This window comes from Anolis carolinensis, chromosome 3, assembly GCF_035594765.1.
Source record: "Anolis carolinensis isolate JA03-04 chromosome 3, rAnoCar3.1.pri, whole genome shotgun sequence".
Taxonomy (NCBI): domain Eukaryota; kingdom Metazoa; phylum Chordata; class Lepidosauria; order Squamata; family Dactyloidae; genus Anolis; species Anolis carolinensis.
The window spans coordinates 284,655,245-284,672,327 of NC_085843.1; the positions used below are offsets into that span (position 1 = coordinate 284,655,245).

Here is a 17,083-nt window from a genome sequence, read left to right on the forward strand (position 1 = left end):
CAAGCATACCCTCAGGAAGCTGGAGAAGGTTAAATTGCCTCTGTGTCTGTCTTTGTCTCTGTCTCTATGTTCATATGGCATTGGACGTTTGCCATGTATGTGTGCGTTGTGATCTGCCCTGAGTCCCCTTTGGGATGAGAAGGGCGAGATATAAATACTGTAAATAATAAATAAATAAATAAATAAATAAATAAATAAATAAATAAATAAATAAATATAGGTTCGTCAGGTAAAGGTTTTCCCCTGATGTTAAGTCCAGTCATGGCTGACTCTGGGAGTTGGTGCTCATCTCCATTTCTAAGCCGAAGAGCCAGAGTTGTCCGTAGACACCTCCAAGGTCATGTGGCCGGCACAGCCAGTAGGCTGTTAGGAATTGTGGGAGTTGAAGTCCAAAACACCGGGAGGGCCCAACTTTGTCCATGCCTGGGAAGGAGGATGAAAGATTAGCAATTAATGCGGATTGACACTACTTGAACTGCCAGGGCCCAATGCTATAGGATCCTAGGAACTGTAGTTTTGCAAGGTCTTGAGGTTTCTCTGCCAAAGAGTACTGGGGCCTCACCAAACCACAAATCCCAGGATTCCATCGCATTGTACATATGAAACAGAAATGAATTTCTGTCCTGTTGGGTTGTTAGGATGAATGAGAAGAATCTCAGAGCGAGAGCACTGCCTTGAAAGGTGTGTATGTATATTCCTCATTATCTTGAATCGTATTCTCTATGTAATTGTGGTTGATGTTCTACTTCTCATACATGATGATTTCACCTTTAGTTTCTCCTTGTTGAACTACTTATATCCGCTTCCTGTGATATCATTCAGCCCTAGGGCTTCAGTGTTTGGCCTTCAGATTCTAGAGTCTGGGAATGCATCTACATTGTAAAAAGAGTGCAGTTTGATACCACTTGAACTGCTGTGGTTCCAGGCGATGGAGTGCTGGGAGTTGTAGTTTCTCAAGTCCTTTAGCCTTCTTTGCCAAAGAGGGCTGGTGCCTTGTCAAACTCAACTCCTAGGTTCCAGCAATTGTTTGGAGAGAGAACGAAATTAACCATTATTTCTAAGTAGAGGGATCACAAAGGCTTCGAGATAGTGTTGGACTACAAATCCTATCCATCCTTGCCAATTTAGCCAAATTAAGCATTATTTTCAGGTATGGGAATCATGTAGGCTTCCAGATGTTGTTAGACTACAAATCCCAATCCAGCCATGCAATCGGATACCACCTTACAATTCTTAGAGTTGTAGTTTGATGAGGCACCACCAATATTTGGCAGACACAAGACCTTGTGATACTATAACTCTCAGCATGCCAAAGCATTGAGCAATCATGGCAGTAAAAGTGGTGTCAAGTTGCATTCACTCTACAATGGAGATGCACCCTAAATGAAGGTTTATCCCTTGTAAAACTACAACTCCCAGCTTTCCATAACACTGAGCCATCATGGCAGTAAAAGTGATGTCAAGTTGCATTCACTCTACAATGGAGATGGCCCCTAAATGAGGTCTCTCCATGCTATGGAATGATAGGAGTTGTAGTTTTACAGGGGAAAGACCTCATTTAAGGTGCATCTCCACTGTGGAATGAATGCCTCCTGATGCCACTTTTACTGCCATGGCTCAATGCTATGGAATGCTGGGACTTGTAGTATCACAAGGTCTTGAGGCTTCTCTGCCAAAGATTGCTAGTGTAAAACTACAACTCCCAGCATTCCATAGCATGGAGAGGCCTCATTTAGGGGCCATCTCCATTGTAGAATGAATGCAGTTTGATGTCACTTTAACTGCCGTGATGGCTCAGTGTGATGGAAAGCTGGGAGTTGTAGTTTTGCAAGGGAGATATCTCATTTAGGGTGCAAGGTCTTGTGTTTTCTCTGCCAAACTACAACTCCCAGGAATCCATAGCACTGAGGCCTAGCAGTTGAAGTGGTATCCAATTACATGGCTGGATGGGATTTGTAGTCCAACCTAATTTGGAACCCTACACGATTCTCATTCCTGAAAGCAATGCTTAATTTGGATAAGTGGGCAAGGATGGATAGGATATGTAGTCCAACAATATCTCCAAGCCTTTATGATCCCTCAAATTGAAAGTAATGCTTAATTTGGCTAAGTGGGCACTGTAGAATGAGTATCGCAAGGTCCTGAGGCTTCTCTGGCAAAGATTGCTGGTGTAAAACTACAACTCCCAGTATTCCACAGTATGGTAGTTAAAACGGTGTGAAGCTGCATTCATTCTACAGTGTAGATGCGCCTCTTGATGAAGTTGGGAGGACATGAATGAACCAAATAGGATCTGGAAGCTGTGATTGTCGTGTGAAGGGGCTTTCTGGGAAGCCGGCCTTTGTTGCAGGATTCTCATCGTGGTATTTCCTTGTCCCGTTATCGATAGGGCGTAACGCCCAGGATGTGCATATACATAGCCTGGAGTTAATCATTGATCTGATTCCTCAGAAGGGTGATTTTTCCCTCCTCACATCCCTTTTGTCGGTTGCAATCTCCATATTTGGAAATGTTTACCCTTGCCCTGGTCTGAGTCAGGGCCTGGTGGATGCACGATCTGGATTCCTCTAGTCAGAAGAAGGGATTCCCACACACTCCTCCTCCTCCTGCTTTTCCCTTTCTTTTCTTTCTCTTCTTTTTGCCGGAGTGCCGTTCGTTCAGCATCAGGATTCGCTCTCGGTTCTGGATTTGTTCCGCTCTGGGGCCGCACTGCTGTGAGTACTACGTCTTCCTTGGCGTGGCGAATGGGGCGGATGGACACGGCTGGGCGGTGGTGCGAGGGAGGTTTGCACCAAGACCGTGCAAAAAAGTCATGAGGACATGATAGTGAACATTTGGGGTCCCGGTGTGGTCAGACTCCCCAGCAGGACTGGAAGAAGAAAGAAACTGAACTGGTTTCGGATTATTTGTGAGCGTTTCCGTAATTTTTTTGCGGCCTAATATGGGAGACAAAGTTTGGGCACATATTTAGGATTACAGCTCTCAGCATCCCTCAACCAGCATAGTTGCCATACAAAACAAATCCCAGAAAGTATCCAAAATGCAACTTTTTTCCTCACTGAATATCGAAATGGTTGGGGGATTTGGAGAGCTGTCATCCAACAACCCAGAAAAGGGATCCAAATGGCTAAGGTTTAGCAAGTTTTTGTATATCCAAGCAACTGGGGATAATAATAATAATAATAATAATAATAATAATAATAATAATAATAATAATAATAATAAATAAAAAAAACACTGGGTGCTGTGCCAAAAGATCTCAACCGGCATTTGGAAACAATAGACATTGACAAAATCACGATCTGCCAACTGCAAAAGGCCACCCAACTGGGATCTGCACGCATCATCCGAAAATACATCACACAGTTCTAGACACTTGGGAAGTGTTCAACTTGTGATTTTGTGATACGAAATCCAGAATATGTATCTTGTTTGCTGTGTCATAATAGAATAATAAAACTTTATTTTTATCCTGCCACCATCTCTCCGTGGGGACTCGGGGCGGCTTACATGGGGCAGAGGCCCAAACAACATAGAACAAAATATAGGCAACATAATACAAATCACACTATAAAAAGATAAAACAGTAATACAATATATCAATTAAAACAAAAATACAGGATAAAGAATTGCATTTAAAACACATAAATGATAAAATCGTAAGAAATACAGGGATGCTAAAAGTTGTCATCCAAAAATATTAATGTGTTAATGGATCAAAAATGTGTTAATGGATGAAAAATGCAATCAAAATCTAAACTTTCAATGTTATCTAGCTGTAAAAAAGATGGCAGATCTCAGCATCCCTCAACCAGCATAGTTGCCATACAAAACAAATCCCAGAAAGTATCCAAAATGCAATTTTTTCATCACTGAATATTGAAATGGTTGGGGATTTGGAGAGCTGTCATCCAACAACCCAGAAAAGGTATCCAAATTGCTAAAGTTTAGCAAGTTTTTGTATATCCAAGCAACTGGGGATGCTAAAAGTTGTCATCCAAAAATATTAATGTGTGAATGGATGAAAAATGTGTTAATGGATGAAAAACGCGATCAAAATCTAAACTTCCAATGTTATCTAGCTGTAAAAAAAGATGGCCTTCTTCATTAATATCAGTGTCCTATTCCTTCACATCCATTTGGCCAGGGGATGCTAGAAGCTGTCATCCAAAAAACTGGAAAATATGTCCAAATAGTCAAAATTTAGCAAGTTTAGCAAGTTTCTCAACTTGTGACCAGGATGCTGGGAGCTGTCATCTTAGACCACTAATAACGTGTACAAATATTTTTTAAATGAGCATGTTTCTGATCCCTGCCCATCAAAGCAACTGGGGAGGCTGAAAGCTGAAATCCAAAAATGTGTCCAACTGTGAAAGCTCTACAAGTTTCCCATTTCTTCATATTCATGTGGCGGGGGGATGCTGGGAGATGTTATCCCAAAAATTGGAAAACGTATCCAAATAGTGAAAATTTAGCAAGTTTCTCATCTTGTGACCAGGATGCTGGGAGCTGTCATCTTAAATACTAATAACATGTCCAAATACTTTTACAATGAGCAGGTTTCTGATCCCTGCACATCTAAGCAACAGGGGATGCTGGGAACTATCATCCAAAAAATGTGTCAAAACTATACAAGTTTCAAAAGTTTCTGATCCTTCTCTATATTCAATAGCTGGGGGATGCTGGGGGTTGTTATCCCAAAACGTGTCCAAACTGAGAATGTTGAACATTTCTAGTTTCTAGATCAGGCATGGGCAAACTTCAGCCCCTCAGGTGTTTTGGACTTCAACTTCCAAATTGCTAACAACCTACCGGTTCTAAGGAATTGTGGGAGTTGAAGTCCAAAACACCTGGGAGCTGAAGTTTGCTCGTGCCTGCTCTAGATATCAAGCCCTGGGGATTCTGGGAGCTGTCATCCAAGGGGAAAAACATGCCTCATGTTTTTTCCTCAAATGTGAAAGTATTGCAAATGTTTGACTCCCATGTATATGGATGTCTTGGGAATGCTGAAAGCTGATATCCCAACAAAATGAAAAGAAAGAAAATGACACAAAACAATACAAAGCAAAACAAAAAATAATGCAGAAAGTATCTAGAATGAGAAAGTTTTGTCAGGTTTCTGATCCCTGAACATACAAAAAGCTGGGGGATGCTAGGGGATCTTATCCAAAAAGATTGTCCAAAAGTTGCCCCAAACCATGTCCAAATTGAAAGTTTTGTAAGTTTCTGATCACCTCGAAAACCTAAAGAAATAGTAAGACTGAACATTTGGTACATTTCTGACCTTTGCACATCCAATTGGGGATGCTGGGAGTTGTCGTCTAAGAAACCCAAAAAAGTACAGACAGTGAGGATTTCACATGTTTCCTATGCCTGTCCATCCAAATGCACTCCATATTTGTCTTTTTTTCGGTGGATTTCTGCAAATGTGTGAAACCAGAGACTTTTCCCTTGCAAAGACTTACTTGCCCATTTATGGGTTTCTTTAGCCGGGAGGCGAATGTATTGCATGAGTCAATACTTGTCTCTGATTCTTTGGAGATTTGAAGAAACCAAGATCTGAGGGGGAAGGTTTTCTCTGGCTCCCACTTGTTTGGCTTTTACTGCAAATTTCTTTTTTTGCTTTCCTTCTGTGTTCCTTTCCTTCTCCTCCTTTGGTGCACTTAAAAAAAACTATGTAACAAAATATGAAACATTTTCTATTAGTAGATTGACAGTGTGTTGTTGAAGGCTTTCATGGCTGGGATCACAGGGTTGTTGTGTGTGTTTCCAGGCAATATGGCCATGTTCCAGAAGTATTCTCTCCTGACGTTTCACCCACATCTATGGCAGGCATCCTCAGAGGTTGTGAGGTATGGAGAAACTAGGCAAGGAAGGTTAATATATCTATGGAAGGTCCAGGGTGGGGAAAAGAAATCTTTGTCAGTTGTAGGCCAATGTGAATGTTGTCATTAATCACCTCAATTAGCATTAAATGGCCTTGCAAGCTTCACTTCTTGACCTGGTGGAATCCTTTGTTCAGAGTCGTTAGCTGCCCCTGATTGACTCATGTCTGGAATTCTTCGGTTTTCAGAGTGTTGCTCCTTATTTACTGTTCTGATTTTGGAGTTTTTTAAATACTGGTAGCCAGATTTTGTTCATTTTCATTGTTTCCCCCTTTTTGTTGAAATTGTCCACATGCTTGTGGATTTCAATGGCTTCTCTGTGTTGTCTGACATGATAGTTGTTGGAGTGGTCGAGCATTTCTGTGTTCACAAATAAGGGGCAGCTAATGACTCTGAACAAAGGATTCCCCCAGGCCAGGATGTGAAGCTGAGAAGGCCATTTAATGCTAATTGTTGTGATTAACTACAACATTCACACTGGCCTCCAACAGACAAGAGTTCTTCTCTCACCCTGGACTCTCCACAGATATATATTTACCTTCCTTGCCTAGTTTATCCATACCTCACAACCTCTGAGGATGCCTGCCATAGATGTGGGTGAAACGTCAGGAGAGAATACTTCTGGAACATGGCCATATTGCCCGGAAAACACACAACAATCCTAGATTGACAGTGTTATGTCCTGTTTAATTGTGCCGCACTTACTTTGAAAGTAGTTGTTTTACTCCAGAAACTTGGTTTTCGTGACTGCCACAAACTAGGTTGAATTGGTCGAGACTCTATGAGATTGTCATTGAAAAACTAGAACAAAATGTGCTGGAGGATCTCAAGTACAAACAAAGTTTTTGTAATTTAATAAACTTTTTTCCATGTTTTTTTTTTTTGTAATAGAACCAAAATAGGAAATGATGTTTATAACCCAGGAACAAAAATCGTGCACATAGTGCAATATATGTGGAAGTTCTACTAAGTTTGTTCTCTCTGTCTTTCCTGAAAGGAAGTCATATTGGAGCCAGCAAAGTCAGCATAAAAAATCTGATATTGTTCACATTGGGAAACGGAAACTGGAGGGCACCCCTTGATTTATTATTTTTTTAATTTAATTCCAACACACCTGTGACATTTGGCAGTAGATTCAGGAAAATTCGTATTTCCTTTATAGAATGAGAGATCCAAGGATTTGGCTGGATTCCAGAGAGAATAAGGGTGCATTTACATTGTTGAATTAGGAGCCCCTGGTGGTGCAGCAGATTAAACCCCTGAGCTGCAGAACTTGTTGACCGAAAGATTGGCAGTTTGAATCCAGGGAGCAAAAGGAGCGCCCACTGTTAGCCTCAGTTTCTGCCAAAGTATCAGTTCAAAAACATGCAAGTGTGAATAGATGAATAGGTACTGCTCCAGAGGGAGGGTAACGGCACTCCATGCAGTCATGCCTGTGGCCACATGACCTTGGAGGTGTCTACGGATAACGCCGGCTCTTTGGCCTAGAAATGGAGATGAGCACCAACCCCCAGAGTAGGACACGACTACAGTAGACTTAATGTCAGGGGAGAACCTTTACCTTTTTACACTGTAGAATTAATGCAGTTTGACTCCACTTTAATCATCATGGCTCAATGTTATTGAATCCTGGGAGTTGTGTTACTGTATTGTGGTAGGAACAGGAAACCATACATAAGAGCAACCCTTATTGAAATGAATGGCTTCCAGCTGAGGTCACCCTGGAGAACCTAGAACAGTGGATCTCAACCTGTGGGTCCCCAGATGTTTTGGCCTTCAACTCACAGAAATCCTAACAGCTGGTAAACTGGATGGGATTTCTGGGAGTTGTAGACCAAAACACCTGCAGAGGGACACACAGGTTGAGGACCAGTGACCTAGAAAATCCCAAAGAGGTATAATTTCTAGGAATTTACTCTAAAGTGCAGCTGTGTGTTAACGTCCTCTGGAAGCACACCATAGAATCATCTGGAAGAACTAGAAAACCCAAATGAGAGAGTGAGTGTGCAAAGGGGTGAGTGTGCAAACATTTGTTTATTTATATGTATTTATTTATAGTATTTGTATCCGCCTTTCTGTCTCCCAAAGGAGACTCAAAATCACACTATGTATACATCGAAACCTAAAGCATAGGGAAACACACAGAAACATCCCCCCACTTCCAAAAATGAATCCTCCAATGCCACCAACAGGATGTCAGGCATAATAATAATAATAATAATAATAATAATAATAATAATAATAATAATAATAATAATAATAAGTAAAGTAAAGTGAAGAACCTGCTTTGATTGAAGTCAAAAATCAGAAACTCCTCAAAGCACAGCAGACAAAAAACCAGTACAAGAAAACTGCACTACAAACTAGAGCTGACAGCTGGCACAACAAAACATTGCATGGAAAGTTCCTTGACAAAATTGAAGGAAAAGCTGATAAGCAGAAGACCTGGCTCTGGCTCACGAATGGGACCCTGAAGAAGGAGACAGAAGGCCTGATCCTTGCAGCCCAGGAGCAAGCCATTAGAACAAATGCAATTAAGGCCAAGATCGAAAAATCAGCTGATGACCCAAAATGCAGACTCTGCAAGGAAACCGACGAAACCATGGATCATATCCTCAGCTGCTGTAAGAAAATCGCACAGACAGACTACAAACAGAGGCACAACTATGTGGCCCAAATGATCCATTGGAACTTATGCCTCAAGTCCCACCTCCCAGCAGCAAAGAACTGGTGGGATCACAAACCTGCAAAAGTATTGGAAAATGAGCACGCAAAGATACTGTGGGACTTTCAAATCCAGACTGACAAAGTTCTGGAACACAACACTCCAGACATCACAGTTGTGGAAAAGAAAAAGGTTTGGATCATTGATGTCGCCATCCCAGGTGACAGTCGCATTGACGAAAAACAACAGGAAAAACTCAGCCGCTGTCAGCACCTCAAGATTGAACTGCAGAGACTCTGGCAGAAACCAGTGCAGGTGGTCCCGGTGGTGATGGGCACACTGGGTGCCGTGCCAAGAGATCTCAGCCGGCATTTGGAAACAATAGACATTGACAAAATTACGATCTGCCAACTGCAAAAGGCCACCCTGCTGGGATCTGCACGCATCATCCGAAAATACATTACACAGTCCTAGACACTTGGGAAGTGTTCGACTTGTGATTTTGTGATACGAAATCCAGCATATCTGTCTTGTTTGCTGTGTCATACTATGTCGTTGTGTCAATAATAATAATAATAATAATAATATATATATTATTTATTTATTTACAGCATTTATATTCCGCCCTTCTCACCCCGAAGGGGACTCAAGGCGGATCACATTACACATATAGGCAAACATTCAATGCCTTTTAACATAGAACAAAGACAAGACAAACATAGGCTCCGAGCGGGCCTCGAACTCATGACCTCCTGGTCATAGGTATTCATTGCAGCTGGTTGCAGCTGGCTTGCTCTCCAGCCTTGCTCTCCAGCCTGCACCACAGCCCAGGCCCAATTAATAATAATACATCCTAAAATGCATCTCCCCCACTTCCAAAAATGAAGCCTCCAATGCCACCAACAGGATGTCAGGCATAATAATAATAATGCGTCCTAAAATGTATCTCCTTAACTAAAATATAAATCATAGAGTCAAATAGGCACGTCACGTAAATCTCTAAGCAATGCACTAATCATTTTAAATCCTTGAAATCTACTTGACTTCTCCTTCTTTTGAAAGTATGATTTCCTGAAAATCCACCTCAGCTGCTTGTTTCTCCCCCAAAGTGCTCTGAGTTTCCTTGAGTGAGCATTTCCTTGTCTGAGGAAATAAGATTGTTAATCCATCACAAGGACAAAAGCGCGTGGGTTGCCATGCCGTCACGGAGAGAAGCCAATTGCACAAAACATGCAAAAAAAGAGAGAAGAAGACCAAAATCCGATGTGAGGGTTGCGTAACCAGGTTTTCACTATGTGCAGTTTCTTCCATGTTCGGTGCAAATCTTGTGCTGAATGGCAACATTGCACAAACTGAACGGGCAACCAGGTGTACGACCTAAAGGCACATTTCAATTGCAAGTGCTTGCACACCACATGAACTGAGCACATTATTTTCTTTACATCTGCAACTGGATGCAGACATTAGAACAAAACATCCACCTGCTTTTCTTACAACAACTTTTGTGTGTGTAGTTGGTTGACAGGATCCTAACTTATATGTTTTTATATTGTCAGAGTCTTTCATGGTTGGAATCACTAGGTTGCTGTGAGTTTTTTGGGCTGTATGGCCATTTTCCAGCAACATTCTCTCTTGATGTTTCGCCTGCATCTGTGGCAGGCATCCTCAAAGAGTTGTTGGAAATGAGGCAACCAGAGAAGTCAGCTATCGCAGAGCACGTGATGAACCAACCTGGACACGGAATATTATTTGAGAACACAGAAATACTGGACACTCTGACAACCATCATGTCAGGCTACACTGAGAAGCGACTGAAATCCACAAATATGTGGGCTGGGCTGTGATGCAGGCTGGTGAGCAGCCAGCTGCAGCCAGCTGCAACAAATCACTCTGACCAAGAGGTCATGAGTTCGAGGCCAGCTCGGAGCCTGCATTTGTCTTTGTCTTTGTTCTATGTTAAGGCATTGAATGTTTGCCTATATGTGTAATGTGATCCGCCCTGAGTCCCCTTCGGGGTGAGAAAGAAGGGCGGAATATAAATAGTGTAAATAAATAAATAAATAAATAAATAAATAAATTTCAACAGAAAGGAGGAAACCATGAAAGGAGGAAACCAAGGCTATTTGTAGCAAGTTTGATTAACATTGAGTAGCCTTGCAGCTGCAAAGTCAATCAGTGTGGGTCTCTGCATAGAGGTAGCCTGGCTTTTGTGCCTGGAGGCATCCTCTGTTTGGGAGGTGTTAACTAGCACTTGACTGTTTGTTGTCTGGAGTTCTCCTGTTTCTGAGTGGTGTTCCTTATTTACTGTCTTGATTCTGGTGTTTTTTTTTAATAATGTAACTAGATTTTCTTCATTCTCGTGGTTTCTTCCTTTCTGTTGAAATTGTTCATGTTCTTCTTGTGGATGTCAGTGGCTTTTCTGTGTAGTCTGGCATGATGATGGTCAAGGTGGTCTACCATTTCTGTGTCCTCCAATAATATTCTGTGTCCAGGTTGGTTCATCAAGTGCTCTGCTATGGCTATCTTCTCTGGTTGAATCAATCTGCAGTGCGTTTGGGGGTCCCTGTGTAAACTTGTCCATAGCTATACAGTATACGGTAGGCTCCTGCAGTGTCTAGATCAGGCATGAGCAAACTTCGGCCCTCCAGGTGTTTTGGACTTCAATTTCCACGATTCCTAACAACCTACTGGCTGTGTTGTCGAAGGCTTTCATGGCCGGAATCACAGGGTTGCTGTATGTTTTCCATTCTGTATGGCCCTGTTCCAGAAGCATTCTCTCCTGACGTTTTGCCCACATCTATGGCAGGCATCCTCAGAGGTTGTGAGGCTCCAACTCCCACAATTCCTAACAGCCGGTAGGTTGTTTTCTGTTTTCCGGGCTGTATGGCCATGTTCCAGAATTATTCTCTCCTGACGTTTCACCCACATCTATGGCAGGCATCCTCAGAGGTTGTGAGGTATCTGGAGAAGCCAAGCAAGAAAGGTTTATCTATCTCTGAAAGATCCTGGGTGGGGGAAAGGACTCTTGTCTGTTGAAACAACCTGGATACAGGATATTATTTGAGAACACAGGAATGCTGGACCACTCCAACAACAATCATGTCAGACAACACAGAGAAGCCATTGAAATCCACAAGCATGTGGACAACTTCAACAGAAAGGAGGAAACCATGAAAATGAGCAAAATCTGGTTACCATTATTTAAAAAAACTCCAAAACCAGAACAGTAAATAAGGAGCAACAATCTGAAAACAGAAGAATTCCAGACATGAGTCAATCAGGGGCAGCTAACGACTCTGAACAAAGGATTCTCCCAGGCCAGGAACTTAAGCTGGGAAGGCCATTTAATGCTAATTTGAGGTGATTAATTACAACATTCACACTGGCCTCCAACAGACATGAGTTCTTTCCCCACCCTGGACCTTCCACAGATATATAAACCTTCTTGCTTAGTTTCTCCATATACCTCACAACCTCTGAGGATGCCTGCCATAGATGTGGGCGAAACATCAGGAGAGAATACTTCTGGAACACGGCCATACAGCCTGGAATATAGACAACAACCTACCGGCTGTTAGGAATTGTGGGAGTTGGAGTCCAAAATGTGTCTGAAATGTGCCCATGCCTTGGTGAGAGCATCCCTCTTATCTGATTGATCTGTGAATAAGTCAGTCTAGATTTTTGAGGTTGATGTTTTGACCAAAATTTCTAGACTTGTACCTGGGTATATAGGGTAATCAATAAGTCATAGGATGGGTCCTTCTGGGTGATTTGGGGAAAGGTATCCCCAAAGTCCCCTTCCCACCCTGACCTTCCAGATCTCCTGGGATTCAGAACAAGGAGTACCGGGTGAGATGTGCCAAGCGCTTGCTTGCAAAAACGGGGCCGGTTCATGTTCCCATTTACATCTGGCTCCCAGCCAAAGTAGGTGGAAAGCTGAGCCGCTTGCATTTTGGCAGAACATGGTTATGTCTACTGTCAACAAGGTATGTCTTAGACATTTATATAGAGAGACACATAATGCCTCCGGGCTTTGCTTTTGAGCAACGCTGAGGCCGCCCCTCTGGATGGAGAGCCAATGCCATGGGTCTGGAGCCCTCCGCCTTCGGTGCCTTTTGCCCGGGATGCTTACAACTCGACCCACATTGGCTGCATGTCACACTCCTCATGCGCAGCCCCTCGCCGGCTGCGCACCGATCTATATATAACTCCCCTCCGTGGGAGGTATTTTGGCTGATGCGCTCGCAGTTATGAGCTGCGACGAGGGATTTAAAAATATCTCGCGGAGAGCACACAGTGACAGAAGCCGCGGAGAGAAGGGGGCGCATGAAAAGAGATGTGCAACCGGGGAGGGAGAGACTCCCTGGCGTATGTCTCTCGGATTGTTTTGGTGCTTATATCTTCTGATGCGCGGGGAGGCACACGCTCGGCCTCCCTGCCAGAAAACGTTTTCTGCCTCCAGTCTGAGAGCAGCTGCCTGCCTGTCTGCTTTGCGCCTAATTCCCGCTTAACTGGTTTTGATCTCGGAGTCAGGGGACCATGTTCGAAAACAAAGGAATGGCAGGCCCACGGCTGGATTAGACTGAACAGGGGAAAAGGCGGAGGGAGCACATTGTTGTTGCACCCCAAGGCAGCGTGAGCACTCGGAAACCAGACAAGAGCCAATATAACACACAATATATTTATTAAAGCAATTATATATCCAAAGGTAATTAGGTATAGAGTCCGAGTAAGGAATAGTTCTTTTTAGAAAGTCAATGGTAGTTCCAAATATAATCTCATTATAATCCACAATGAGAACTCGATAGCTCTCTCTAAGGAAGATAGATTGTCCAAAGACTGAGTCAGTATAACAGAGTTGCAGTAAGCAAAGTTCAGGTCCACTAGATATACTTCGTAGTAATCCAAGGTAGCAAGGTAATAGGGCTGAGACGAATCTTGAATCAGGAACAAGGAAACAACTGGATTGAAGCACAGATCTACTGGGCTTCAGAGTTGCGGCATGGCAAAGGCCCGACTGGAACTGGAAACTTGGCATGGAAACAAATAGGAGCTGGAGACTGGAATCCTCTCTTAAGGAAAAACAGGATTGACACCACAACTACTGGGCGAAACACTTTTAACAGATTTCAGACTGTCCACAATTAGGGAGTACAAACTCTCAGAACTTTCTCATGGGAACACTAACCATTATCCCATTTGTTTGCTAATCTCTGGCTCTGGCGGACGCCCTGTTTTGCACTTCGTTCTCTGGTCACAAAATCTCTACGATTAAAACTCGCATTCTCCGGCATCTCAACAACATCTGGCTCTTTCAGCGAAGAAGGAGTAGAAGAATCCTCCCCAATTAGTGAGTCTCTAAAGTCAATCTCTTCGGGCACCTGCAGCTGCAGAGGCCCCTCCGTAGAGGGGGAAATGTTAGTACAGTCCTCAAAATCATCAGTGTTAAAGTTCATGTCCTGAATCACTGCAGGCCCTGGTTCCATGGCTGGCTGGGATCTAACAATTGTAGGCCTTGGCAGATCGGAAAGCCATCTTCTTCGCCTCTTGCACCAACTTGGCAGGGACAATCTGTTCTCTCCCTTCCCACTTTTCCAGCGGCTTTTAAAAGGTCCCGGTTTCTGTGGCTGCAAACTGGCTTCAGAGAGCAAAAGGGGGTTTGATGTCAGCAGAGGTGCCTGCAACAGCCAGGAGTTTAAAGCGCTGAGCTGCTGAACTGCCGGGCTGTGGCGCAGGCTGGTGAGCAGCCTGTTGCAATAAATCACTCTGAACATGAGGTCATGAGTTCGAGGCCAGCCCGTGGCGCGGTGAGCACCCATCAATAAAAAATAAAAAATATGATGATATGATTTACAAAGCAATGCAGAGGAGCTGGAAGTGGACACAGGGTTTTGTTTCCGGTGTTCTTTCTTTCTTTTTTTCTTTTTTCTTTTTTTTACTATATAGTTCTATTTATTTAAATTTATGTATGTATTTTTCTCCTTTTTTTCTTTTCTTTTCTATATGTCTTTTTTATTTTTATGTACAGATAAAATTATAAATAAAATACTTAAAAAATTAAAAAAATAGCCCCTGCTCGTTGCTGACCTAGCAACCCGAAATATAGTTGCATCTATCAAGTAGGAAATAAGGTACCACTTATAAAGTGGGGAGGCAAATTTAACTACAGTAGAGTCTCACTTATCCAAGCTAAATGGGCCTGCAGAAGCTTGGATAAGCAAATATGTTGGATAATGAGAGATTAAGAAAAAGCCTATTAAACATCAAATTAGGTTATGATTTTACAAATAAAGCACCAAAACATCGTTATACAACAAATTTGACAGCAAAAGTAATTCAATACGCAGTAATGTTATGTTGTAATTACTGTATTTACGAATTTAGCACCAAAATATCACGATATATTGAAAACATTGACCACAAAAATGGCTTGGATAATCCAGAGGCTTCGATAAGCAAGGCTTGGGTAAGTGAGACTCTACTGTAATTTACAACGTTGGAATGAGGAAGTGCTGTCAGAGTGGATGATGAAGCAGTTGCTCCCCTCTGTTGCCAGAATCGAACATCCCCTCAGGAGAAGGTTAAATTGCCTCTGCGTCTGTCTGTCTCTGTCTCGGTTCTATGTGTTTATGGGCATTGAATATTTGCCCTATGTGTGTATAATGTGATCCGCCCTAAGTCCAGGGTGAGAAGGGCGGAATATAAATGCTGTAAATACATAAATAAATAAATAAACTTGCAGACCAAAAGGTCGCAGGTTCGAATCCTGAGAGTGGAGTGAGCTCCCACTGTTAGCCCAGCTTCTGCTAACCTGGCAGTTTGAAAACATGAAAATGTGAGTAGATCAATAGGTACCGCTCCAGCAGTCATGCCTATGGCCACATGACCTTGGAGGTGTCTATGGACAACGGTGGCTCTTCGGCTTAGAAATGGAGATGAGCACCAACCCCCAGAGTCGGACTCGACTGGACTTAACGTCAGGGGAAAACCTTTACCTTTACTTAGAAGTGGCAAGGGGGTCGATGAGCCCTGCTAATGACTCTCTGCTATCTGAACATTGGTGCACCGGGTACAAAAGATGAATAATAATAATAATAATAATAATAATAATAATAATAATAATAATAATAATAATTGCCTCAAGTACCACCTCTCAGCAGCAAAGAACTGGTGGGATCACAAACCTGCAAAAGTATTGGAAAATGAACATGCAAAGATACTGTGGGACTTCCGAATCCAGACTGACAAAGTTCTGGAACACAACACACCAGACATCACAGTTGTGGAAAAGAACAAGGTTTGGATCATTGATGTTGCCATCCCAGGTGACAGTCGCATAGATGAAAAACAACAGGAAAAACTCAGCCGCTATCAGGACCTCAAGATTGAACTTCAAAGACTCCGGCAGAAACCAGTACAGGTGGTCCCGGTGGTGATGGGCACACTGGGTGCTGTGCCAAAAGATCTCAGCCGGCATTTGGAAACAATAGACATTGACAAAATCACCATCTGCCAACTGCAAAAGGCCACCCTACTGGGATCTGCACACATCATCAGAAAATACATCACACAGTCCTAGACACTTGGGAAGTGTTCGACTTGTGGTTTTGCGAAACGAAATCCAGCATATCTATCTTGTTTGCTGTGCCATACAACGTCGTTGTGTTGATAATAATAATAATAATAATAATACTTTATTTATACCCCGCCACCATCTCCCCAATGGGGACTTGGGGCGGCTTACATGGGGCCACGCCCAAAACAATACAATGTAAACAGCATATAAAAGAACAGCACAACACAATACAATAAACAATACAGTAAATAATATCCATTACAAAATGGATAAAACAAGGAGACAATAAAAACAAGGGCAGACCACATGAACATTAAGTTAAAACTCGGGGTGAGAAAGACATAAAAATAAAAAACACAGCGAACAGGGTCATAAGGGAGTGGGGTATTCTGGAGGATAGATATTAGGGGGAGCAACGGAAAAGAAATATAAAATGGTTACTCTCCAAAAGCGCAGCGAAAGAGCCATGTTTTCAAGTCTTTCTTGAAGGCTGCTAGTGTGGGGCTTGCCTAATGCTCAGTTGCAGTTGGAAGCACCCCAAATTAGGGACCTCCTTGCCCTCACTTCAGCCCTGGCAGCTGGCACCCAGAGCAGGAATGCATTTTAATATTCTTTAGTCCTCACTGTGATACAAACTTGAGCCTCCACAATGCTTTTATGTCCGTTGTTGGCTGGCCTTGAGTCGAGACAGGAGACAAGAGTGGGCAGGGGCAATTTTTTCCCCCTTGAGAAACTGCAAGTCGCTTCTGGTGTAAGAGAATTGGCCATCTGCAAGGACGTTGCTTAGTGGATGCCCAGATGTTTTGATGTTTCAACATCCTTGTGGGAGGCTTTTCTCATGACCCTGCATGGGGAGCTGGAGCTGACAGAGGAAGCTTATCCACGCTCTCCCCATATTTGAACCGGCAACCTTCATGTCAGCAACCCAACCCTCAAGCCAGCAGTCCTGCTTGCACA

At 42.8% G+C, this 17,083-nt stretch overlaps 1 protein-coding gene across 3 annotated transcripts in view; it reads left to right on the top strand.

The window, feature by feature from the left end:
• lpp (LIM domain containing preferred translocation partner in lipoma) overlaps positions 1–17,083 on the top strand; it is a 420,779-nt gene that overhangs the window by 65,527 nt on the left and 338,169 nt on the right. Inside the window, exon 1 of one of the 3 annotated variants that reach the window (XM_062976934.1) lies at positions 1,968–2,714. The exons of the other annotated variants lie outside the window; for them this stretch is intronic. The gene's annotated coding sequence lies outside the window, so the exon portion shown is untranslated. Of the gene's footprint in view, positions 1–1,967; positions 2,715–17,083 lie in introns of those variants that run through there. 3 annotated transcript variants of the gene reach the window in all.